Source organism: Propithecus coquereli, unplaced genomic scaffold (genome assembly GCF_000956105.1).
Source record: "Propithecus coquereli isolate 6110/MARCELLA unplaced genomic scaffold, Pcoq_1.0 Scaffold157, whole genome shotgun sequence".
NCBI classification, from domain to species: domain Eukaryota; kingdom Metazoa; phylum Chordata; class Mammalia; order Primates; family Indriidae; genus Propithecus; species Propithecus coquereli.
Window position 1 is genome coordinate 2,513,771 of NW_012140191.1, and position 7,862 is coordinate 2,521,632.

At 37.3% G+C, this 7,862-nt stretch overlaps 1 pseudogene; it reads left to right on the top strand.

Moving 5' to 3' along the window:
- The first annotated feature begins 850 nt into the window (after positions 1-850).
- Positions 851-1,702, top strand: LOC105807395 (annotated as a pseudogene).
- Positions 1,703-7,862: the final 6,160 nt, after the last annotated feature.

A 7,862-nucleotide genomic window follows, 5' to 3' on the forward strand; every position in this document is an offset into this window, starting at 1 on the left:
GGAAAACCGGGCAGGACACAGCAGCAATGGTTTGTCTCTGCTACATGATGTCTGGGACTAGCCTATGGTGGCTTAAATGGCTGTAGATGGCTGAAACAGCTCAATTGGGACCATATGTCTGGAGGACATATGGTCCTCCACTGGATAAGATAATTCCTTCACTCTCATGCCTGGCATCTGTACCGGGATCACCAAAGCAACTGGGGGCTGGCCTACAACTCTCTTGCCACATGCCTTTTCTTCATGACTAGCTTGGGCTTCCTTACAACATGGCTGTCCAGGTTGATTTCAAACATTTCTGAGTAGCAACAACTCATCTCTTCTACACTCACGATGCAAAGTTCTCACTTGTTCCTATAAACACATACCTTTCTTGAGTTGATATTTTATATTATGTTACACCTCTTACTTCTTATTAACATCATGTTAAACACCACTGATATAGTTGGAATGTTTTCATATGCCTAAAATTCATATGTTAATAATTAACCCCCAATGCAATAGTATTAAGAAATGGGACCCTCGAAGATGATTAAGTCATGAGGGTTCCACCCACATGAATGGGATTAGTGCCCTTATAAAAGGGGCCTGAGGAAGCTTGTTTGCCTTTTCTGCTGTGTGAAAACACAGCAAGAAGGTGCCATCTAGAAAGCAAGAGATTTTGTGAAGAGACAAAGACAGAGTGGTTGTAGTCACATTGTCAACCTTGAGGAGCACTCAGCTTCTCCATGTAGAACCCAGGGATCAGGAGACCCACAGTCAAATCTCTCTCCCCTCCCCCAGCCTGTGAGATTTATTTGATCTTCAGCTACTTTTTTTTGGCTTCATGAGGAATCTATCATCAAACGCAATGGCTACCAATGTTACCAGCAGCACAGATCCTCACTCCATGAACTCCTGTGTATTCATTGGGAATCTCAACACTCTTGCAGTCAAGAAGTCTGACATGGAGACAATCTTCTAGAAATAGGGCAAAATTGCGGATTGCTCTGTTCATGAAGGCCTTTGTTCGCTATGTTAATGAGAGAAATGCCCGGTCTGCTGTATCAGGAGTGGATGGCAGAATGATTGCTGGCCAAGTTTTAGATATTAATCTGGCTGCAGAGCCAAAAGTGACTCAAAGAAAAGCAAGTGTGAAATGATCTGCAGCAGAAATGTATGGCTCCTCTTTTGACTTGAACTATGACTTTCAACGGGATTATTATGACAGGATGTACAGTTACCCAGCACGTGTTCCTCCTCCTGTTGCTTGGGCTGTTTTGCCCTCAAAATGCCAGCATGTTTCAGGAAACACCTCACCAAGAGTGGACGGTGGGGTTCTTCTTCCAAGCCTGGAAAATTGAAAGGAGATAACCTTAAGACCATTAAGAAGGAAATTGACCCAGATAAACTAAAAAGTGGATTCTCTACTGGAAGACCGGGAGAAGTTAAAAAGGAACGGAGCAAACTATCAGTGGAAATGAAGAATGATAAGTCAGAAGAGGAGCAGAGAAGCAGCTGCATGAAGAAAGATGAGACGAGTGTGAAGATGGAGTCTGAGCGGTTGCAGATGACTCTGCTGAGGAGCAGGACCTACTGGATGATGATGAGAATGACGATCGGGGCAGCAGGTGACCAGCTGGAGTTGATGATCAAGGGTGATGAAAAAGAGACTGAGGAAGGGAGAGGACGAGAGAGCGCCAATGTCGGGAATGATTCTTAAGCACATAGTGGGGTTTCGAAATCTTACCCCATTATTTCTCAACCTAAGCTCTTGCCTAAGATCAAAATTTCCAGCAGATCCTCTCCCCTAGTATCTTCCACACATGCTCACTGCACTTGCCGTCCTTGTCCTTCCCGTGTTCACTAATTCATGTTGCCCTGTGCCTAGTCCCATTTTCACTTCCTTTGATGCTCTTAGCAGTTTTGTTACGTCTCACTCAGTAACTTTTTACTTTTAATTTTGATACATCTTTATGACTTAACGTTAAAAAGGATCTATGGTTTTTATCAGCTATCTCCAAAATAATCTCTTGTTATGCATAGAGTACAGTTCTTTTCATTCATACCTAAGTTCAATAGTTGCTTCCCTAACTGGAAAGGCAATCTCATTTAAGTTAAGTAGCACCTGAGAGCAGATTTGAGTTAGAAGTATGCGTCTTATACCCCATGTAACAGTGTTATGTAGGACAGTTCGACACAAATGTGACAATGTATTTTTGTGAGTGAAAGTTGGCATGTCAAACGCATCCTCTAGAAAAATAATTAGACTAATAGTCTTAAGATTTGTTTTCTAAAGTTGTTACTGTGAGTTATTTTGTGAACGACCTGATGTTTGGGATGTTTTATCTTCAAAATAAACAAGCCTTATTAAGCCACCTATTTAGAGGGGGGAAAAAAAACAGAGAGGAAGCCCTCACCAGACGCCAACTGCTGGTGCCTTGATCTTGGACTTTCTAACCTCCAGAACTGTAAGCAATAAATTTCTGTTGTTTATGAATTACCGAGTCTAGGGTATTTTGTTATAGCAGGCCAAACAGACTAAGACACCTTGGCATTGAATCCTAAAACCGGCTTGGACAAGTAGCCTTGTAATATCACAGTAAGTCTTTGATCAAGATTAGGCAGCACACCTATAATAGGTTCAGGATAGCCCAGCTGAGAAGAACTAGAACAGGGTTACTACATTTAAATTAGTGATCAGAAGGGTTTCAGTGGGTTTCTTCAAGTTCCTAAATATATCATCTGAGCTGGATGAGTAAGAGCAAAATTTATTTCATTTCCAGGATAAAATGCTGTGTTGAGTCATGTTTGCAAACAAGAATGCAGGAAAAGCTGGTTTTCCCAGAGTAGGCTCTAGAACAGATTGTACAGAGGGCTGAGGATGTCACTGGCACCAATCTCCCCCTCAAAGGACCCACTAGCCTTGTGCGGAGCCCTGGTGGAATGTTATCCTCCACAGGAGGGGTATGTCGTTGCAGGGCTCTAACTTCCTCTTAAAATTCACTTGTCCCATATGCTATCCGAACTTGTTTAAGAGACGGCTGGATTATTTAACAACGTAATGCATGATAATAATGTGCATGCATATTTAACAATGTAATGCATGATAATAATATGATAGTGCATTTCACAAGTGTACTGTTTCCATAGCAAGACAACCATTTGCTTTAGAGGGACCGTCTAGAATGTCTATCTCATCTCAAAGGAATAATTGTTCTGGTAGAAATGTCAGACTCCACTGTAAGTCTGTTGGGACAATCTGAGGATAAGTGGTCTTTTTTTGTGCCACTAGATAGTATGATCAATGACATTCAAAGCTTTATAATTGAGAACTCTGGCATTAAATTTTTCCTTAATGTACAGCTGAATGTTTATGTATTGATTCTTTCTGGAGTCAGTATCATGTATTCGATAAGAGTAATGGTTCTGGCAACTGGCTACTAGGCACCGGTAATAAATCCTGGCTTCAACACTTGTTGGCTGTGTTACTTTGGGCAAGTTATTTAACTTCTCAGTGTTTCAGTTTCCTCATCTATAAAATGGAGAATATATAATTGCCCTCTTTACAGGGTTGTTCTGATGATTAAATGAGTTAATGCATGTAAAGGATACACAGTAAGCATTCCATCAATGATACTTGTAAATAATTATTCATTCATTTATAACTGGCTTGTTCCCAAAAGATTTAAACAAGCCAACTGAATAAATAAGACATCACAGTTATGATATTATCTGTTTAGGAATAGGACACAAAGAAAGTAGCTCCTGAAAAGGAAAAACAATGATTCTTATCTATAACTCCTAAGCGCTATCAATTCAAATCAGATTGTAAAAAGACTCAATACTGAGAAGTGGCAGCTACCAGTGAGGAAAAAGAGAAAAGGCACCAACTAAAAAAAAACACAACAATGTGTGCTCCCTGTTTAGTCACCTGTATTTGCCATTAGATTGTACTTTCTGGATGAGCAAGGACTATGTCTATCTTTTTCATATTAATTCAGTTCTAGCATATTGCCTGGCATATACTAGGTGCTCAATACATTTTTAAATGAAATAACACTAAAAGTCTTCAGTAGCAGAATAGATCGCACAAGACAATAAATCAATACTTTCTTAGTAATTTCTTTTATGGGTGATTTCCAATATAGTTATTCTATACATCAAATTATATTTAGTTCCTAATTATAGTTTAGGTCAATCCAGAACAGTGGAGGAGTCAAGCCCATGTGAAGTCCACGTGTGCAATATTGTTCACAAGTAAGAAAAGTCTTGTACACCTTGCGAAGATTTCATACACACACACAAACACTAGAAGTATTTTTAAATCACTTCTATATGCTTCATCCATATGTCTGGGGAAAAAATTATACATCCAGTTTTTTTTTCATTTTCTAACAATGTAAAATAAATATGCCTCTCCCCTGTGTTCCCATTACACAATGTGCATGCTTCTTTCCTAGCACTGGTAATGTTATAGCACATCTGTTGATCTTTGTAAGTGCTCCACAAGACTTAGCATCTGTGTCTTTTATTTTTGTATGCCCCATGATATCTGGTATGTAGAAGAAACCTCATAAGTATTTGTTTAATTAATTCACTAATACCTTTTTTTCTATATGAATTTCCCCTTTAGGCATATTTGACCACAGAGAAAATCATCTTGATCTAAGTCATCATGTTCAAATAAGAATGGTAGAGACTCCCAGCATCCTGTGTCAATGGCTACCGTTGCCCTAAGATAATGTCAGCACTATTTATGGGATCCTGTGTGACCCAACTCCTACTTCTGTCTCCAGACCCATTTCTTGCCCTTTTTCTACCTCCCATGCCTCTCCAGCTCCAGGTGAGCTCTGTTTTATGAATTGAATAACCAGGAATTCTTTGAGAGGATCAAAAAGGGAAACTTCATGTCTCTAGCTATTCTGTTATTTAAAAAAAGTAATTTTAGGCAATAAATTCTTTGTCTGGCAGGTATCAATAAGAAAGAATGCGGGTTACTCTACAAGGGTTTCAGTGATGGCTCCCTTCTCTGATTTCTGATTGTTAAGTTCTGAACGTGATATTATCTCATCCTTGAATTATAATTTATTTTGATTAGAGATTGATTCTTTCTTTGGTAAATATTTATAACCTTGAAATAGAGACATGGGCAGCTACAAAGACATGATTTTTTAACAATAGGCATTACATTTGTTTTTACTATAAGCTTTCAATGAAACATAAATTGCACGATTTTCCCAGACATATTTGCATCTTTCTAAACATAGTTGAGTGCTTTACACACCTCCATCCAATAGTGATTTAACCAGACCTCTCATTTTAAAGGATAAAATCCCTACTTTTGCTGAATCTATTGCATTGTCTAATTCTTTGAAAAACAAATGCTTGTTTTTAATATCAGCTATATTTTCATATGCATCAACATTTATGTGTTCTTCCTCTTACATAAAAAGATCATAGTTTAAATATATGAATATTTTATTTTCTTAGACCATGTGTGTTTTCCTTTTCTTTCAAAAATATTGAGAATTTACCTTACCCTGCTTGAAAAAGAATGGTATAAAGTGGACATTTTTTAATGCAAAAATAAAATAGCTTTGGAATAACAGTGACTTTTCTCCTGCAACAGCCCTCATTCCTGATTTTTTGCTTATCTTTATAGAAATTTCAAAAGAATAATCATGACAACCAAAAATAAAAAAGAAGTCACATTCCATAGACACCTGTCTATAGAAGAATTCATAGCCTTCAAGGGGACCATGCAATTTGATGCTTTGAAATGTGACCTGGACACATGGAAGCTGCCTTTAAAAACAGAACACATTATCACTTTGTGGTTCTGGGTTACCTTTTGCATAAGATTTGCCAGCAGCAAGATACATGACAAACTTGAGTGTGAACTTAGAGTCTGAAGTTAAGAGGTGATAGAGAACCCCAAATGGACCTTTTCTTACAAAAACCAGGCAACTTAGGGACATTTTGAAAGGACCAAGTATCATCAGCTAGCAATTTGTGATGAAGGACAGAATACCGAGAGCCTTTAAAACCCTTATCTTTTTGATACATAAGTTATGAAGAACAGATTTTTTTACATGACCCATTGTTGAACACACTTGCATTCCTTGAAGCAGTACATATTTTTAGTTAAAATATGAGTCCTCTTTAAATGAACAAATTTTTCTTCTTTTTATAAAATTTTCGAGGATGATACAAATTTGAAGTTTTTTTTTCATTTTTTTTCTTTTTTTTTATTTCAGCATATTATGGGGGTATAGATGTTTAGGTTACATATGTTGCCCTTGCCTGCCCCCTCCCCCCCACGTCCGAGTTTCAAGCATGTCCATCCCTTGGATAATGTGCACAAATTTGAAGTTTTTATATACTGTGTAGTCTTCCACAGTAGCATAAAAAAGAAAACTAAGTGAGTCATTCACACGAAAAAAAAAATGGAACTCTTGACCCTAGATTGACTCGCATGTATGGTAGCTAATTCATTCTTCTTTGCTTCTCTCTTCTCACTAATCAAAACTGACTATGAGGCAATCCTTGAGACTTTCATGACCAAAGGCTGTTGAACCACTCTTGATAGATTTTCTTTGCACTCTGTACTTTATGTATTCTTCAAGAAAGACAGAGTATGTTAGAAAACAGTAAGTGATAAATATGTTTTCAATTAATAAAGTAAAAAATGTTCAGAAATATTAATAAAATACCACTTGTTGCATGATTATAAAATCACTTAAGCTAGGATATTCATAATTTTCAAAGTATAGACTACAGTGATAGAAAATATTCTGAATCCATAAGATTAAAATGAGGGATGGATGCCAAAGCTCTACAGATTCACTGCAATCCCTATCAAAATCCCGATTCCATTTCTACGGAAATAGAAAACACAATGCTGAAATTCATATAGAACCACAAAAGACCTGAATAGCCAAAACAATCTTGAGAAAGAAAAAAAAGCTTTGGGCATCACAGTTCCTAATTTCAAAATATATTACAAAGCTACACCAATTAAAGCAGTTTGGCACTGGCTTAAAGACAGATATATAGACCAGTGGAACAGAATAGGGATCTCAGAAATAAATCCACACGTACACAGTCAACTAATCTTCAACAAGGGTGCTGAGAATAGTCAATGGGGAAAGAACAGTATCTTCAACAAATGGTGTTGGGAAAACTGGATATCCACATGCAAGAGAATGAAATTGAGCACTTACCTTAGACTATACACAAAAATCAACTATAAGTAAATCTTTAAAAAAATTTTTTTGAGACAAAGTCTCTGTCACCTCAGCTAAACTGCAGTGTGGTATTATCATAGCTCACTGTAATCTCAAACTTCTGAACTCAAGTGATCCTCCTGCTTCAGCCTCCCAAGTAGCTAGGACTACAGGCATGCAGCACCGCACCCAATCTAATTAAAAATTTAAACATAGGATTTAAAACTGTAAAACTCCCAGAAGAAGGCTTAGAGGAAAAGCTTCATGACATTGGTCTTGACATGATTTCATAAATATGACCCCTGAAAGCACAGGTAACAAAAGCAAAAATAGACAAGTGGGACTACATCTAATTAAAAAGCTGCACAGCAAAGTAAACAATCAACAGAGTGACAAGAAAAACCACAGAATGAGAGAAAATTTTTGCAACCATATACCTGACACAGGATTAATTTCCAAACTAGATAAGAAACTTCTACTACACAATAGCAAAAAGAAAAATAATAACCCGATTAATATGTGCTAAAGACTTTAATAGGCATTCAAAAGAAGACATAAAAGTGGCCTACAGGAATATGAAAAGATGTTCAACATAATAATGAGAGAAATGTAAATCAAAACCACACGTGGTATCACCTCACATCTATTAGGATA